Genomic DNA, 3,064 nt, shown 5'->3' with positions numbered 1-3,064 from the left:
GCAGCAGCTGGGATCCCTGGTACACCCATTATCTCTGTCTCTGTTTTCTCTCTCTCTTTCTCTGCTTGCAAATAAATAAATAAACACAAAGAATAGGGTCATTCAGATGAGTGAAATACAGGTTCCCTGTCCACCCCTCCCTCACTCCTCACACAATGTCACAACCTGGCCTTTGGTTTCCTGATCTCAGTGACTCCCCCAGGCCTCTGCTGCAGTAGTGCTCTTGCAGAAATGCAGCTCCCAGGTGTCTCCAGTGGCTCTTATTCAGGCACACTCAGGTGCATCCTCAGTTAACACCGCTGTTGTTTGAGTATAGTACAGTTTTGCTCTGTACTCTAGACTGGCCTTGAACTGCAGATCCTCCTGCCTCAACTCCTTGATTTGCTCTGATTAGAGGTGCATGCTGCAACTCACTCACCATTCTTGTTTGCTTGCTTTTTCACAAGACTTCCTGTTCCATAATTATCTCTCCAGCAATCTGTAAGCTCCATAATCCTCTCATCACCAAGAACCTCAGACCCAACTGTATGCAGTAGGTACACCATAAGTGGCTGTGGCATATACACTGTGACACAAATATACAAAAAGTACAGCCCCCAGGGCTGACGGATTTCTAAGAGGTAGAAGAACAGCACTATCACAGCTCACAAAGGAGCATCAATACCAGAAAAGACCACAGAGCCCTGTGCACCTGTCCTCCTCCTCACACTCCCCCCAACTTCCCTCAGCCTGGGTCCCCTACAACCTAACAAGAAACAAGCCCCAAATTTCTTCACTCCATGAGGTCCCTGTAGGCAAGCTAGTCAGCATGCGTTTATTTCCATTCACAAATTTCACAGAAAAAGGGACATAGCAAATAGGTGAGGACTGTTTGAAAAGCAAGTCCAGATTTGTACTCCTCCTGCTACTTCAGAGGGACACTGCTGTTCCCGTGTAGGGTGCACAGGGCAGCAGGAGCAGCTGGGAAGGAAGGTCAGGCTTATCCCACAGCCTGGCAGAGCGCATCCTCTCCTTCACAGGACATGTACTTCCGAAGGCATACTCTGTCAGGAGATGGCTGAAGGAACTCTGAGTCATGTTCATTCTACAAACAAGTTGATGAGCTCCCCACCTAAGTGCAGAACAAGGAAAAAGACAGGAGTCAGTCACGGCACCAGTGGGGTCAAAAGAAGGCCAGACCTCCAGAACTGTTCACTTATAGAAGTCCTCCAGTATCAGGTCTGGGCCTCAGTGTCCCTGTTCTAAAGAGTAAGAATCAACCATCTCCAAGTGCTTCTTGCTCTGATCACAAATCAGGTCCTGAAGGGAAAGAGGATGGTCATGGGGCCCAGGTCACTGGGCAGCCTGCTCCCACCTGCTGCCCTCTGGGTCTCCTCCTCTGATTCAGTCCAGCCCTCAGCCTCCAGCAAGGCCCCATTTACTCCTTCTGAAGGAGGGACTCCTGCATCCTGCACCTGCGTGAGCCTGAGGTGGGGGGATGTTGCAGTCAGCTCCCCCATGCTAGGACAAACATCTAACCAATAGTAGTTTGTAGGAGGAAAGTGTTTATTTCAGGCTTACAAATTCTAGGGGAACACCATCAATGGCAGAAGAAACTGGGTCATTTTCATAGGTCCAAGTAGAGAGACACTACCAAACAGCCAGCCAACACCAAAAAGCTCCAACAGCTGAAGTTCCAAACTGTTCTCCACACACCTTAGGGCTGGACTCCCAGATCTGGCCCCAGTGACCCCACCCCCACCCCCGGAGCAAGGACCTGCCTGCTAGGGGCTCAATTCTAATAAAACATCTGAGTCTATGGGACCGTACATTCAAACTACCAGAGGCAGCAGTGAGAACGAAGACACAGCACAAGCTCTTTAACTACCCATCATCCCTCCTCTGAGCATGGCCAGCCCAGGGAGCTCCTGAGGTCTCTCAGAAAGCTGAGGGGCTTCCCGTCCCTTCATTTGAAAAGGGCTGATGTGCCGTCCCTCTTTCACCTCATAAGGAAAGGTTCCACACTCCAAAGAGGTGGCAGAAAGAATGTAAGAGCCAAAGAAAGGGTAGGGCTCCTTACAACGTGCTCCCTCCAGACATAAAATGGCCTGGATATTCATGACCTCATAGTGCCTGACACTACCTACACAAGACCATCGTAAGAAGAGGAAAAGACCATGACATCAAAATAGAAGAGAGACTGATTGATATGAACTCTGACAGGTAAGGACAAGGAAGATGGACGTGCTCCCAGGAACTCAGAAAGAAAGCACTGGAAAAACTGGGCCTTCTATGCTCAGATCCCCAGGAGAGACCCCTCTCCTCAATCCCAGGCACATCTAAAGCTGGGCACCATTTTCCAGCTCCGGGGAAGCTGTGCAAAAGGCGCGAAGGTGCCGGGTAGCCGCTAGGGGCGATAGAGCGTGCAGCTGGCGGGACCGCGTGGCTTGGGCCGTGCGCAGGCGCCCCGCCCCGCCCTGGACGCCGGGCTGGGCCGAGCGCGGCTTGCGAGCTGGGCGCAGAATCTGTGCACACCGCCGGCCGCTCCTCGGGCGCCCAGAGCTGGAGCTGTGCGCCCGGCCCCGCGCCACCTCCCTGCGTCCTGGCGACCCCCTTCCAGGTCCCTGTTTGTCCCACCCCATCCACCAACGTTCCGGGAACCTAATCGTGGCTGTCTCGCAAGCCCAGACACGTGCTGTGGCTGTCACCGCCGCCTTGTTCGAGTCCATGCTCCCGAGTCGCTGAGCTAGGGTGAGCAGTGCGTAGGGATGGCCGCTGGTGTCACGTGGTCTCTCCCTTGCACTCTGCCTGCCCAGTCAGTCCGCTGGTCCACCCCGTAGTCTTTTTGGTCCTATTTCGATTCTGCACAGCAGTAAGGAGATTCTGCTCCACTTTCTTCCAGGGACTATGGGTGGGGAAATTTAGGGACACAGGTGTAGTCCTAGTTGTTATAAAACTCTCCTGGGGCTCTCCATAGCTCCCCGCGCACCTCTGGATTTATGGTCATATTGCTGATCCAAAGTGGCCAGGACTAGAATCTGAAAGAGCAAATTCATGATGACTCTGCAAGGAACTTCCAAAGGCC

General features: G+C 52.7%; 1 long non-coding RNA gene across 1 annotated transcript; it reads right to left on the bottom strand.

The window, feature by feature from the left end:
• Positions 1-800: 800 nt before the first annotated feature.
• Positions 801-2,750, bottom strand: LOC123460063. The gene is made up of 2 exons (XR_006636771.1): positions 2,641-2,750; positions 801-1,111 (listed from the first exon to the last, which is right to left on the bottom strand). It is a non-coding gene; the product is annotated as an uncharacterized LOC123460063 (long non-coding RNA).
• Between the last annotated feature and the right edge of the window lie 314 nt (positions 2,751-3,064).

Source organism: Jaculus jaculus, chromosome 1 (genome assembly GCF_020740685.1).
Source record: "Jaculus jaculus isolate mJacJac1 chromosome 1, mJacJac1.mat.Y.cur, whole genome shotgun sequence".
Taxonomy (NCBI): Eukaryota; Metazoa; Chordata; class Mammalia; order Rodentia; family Dipodidae; genus Jaculus; species Jaculus jaculus.
The sequence above is the reverse complement of the archived record's forward strand: the minus strand, read 5'-3'. Positions and strand labels throughout refer to the sequence as shown.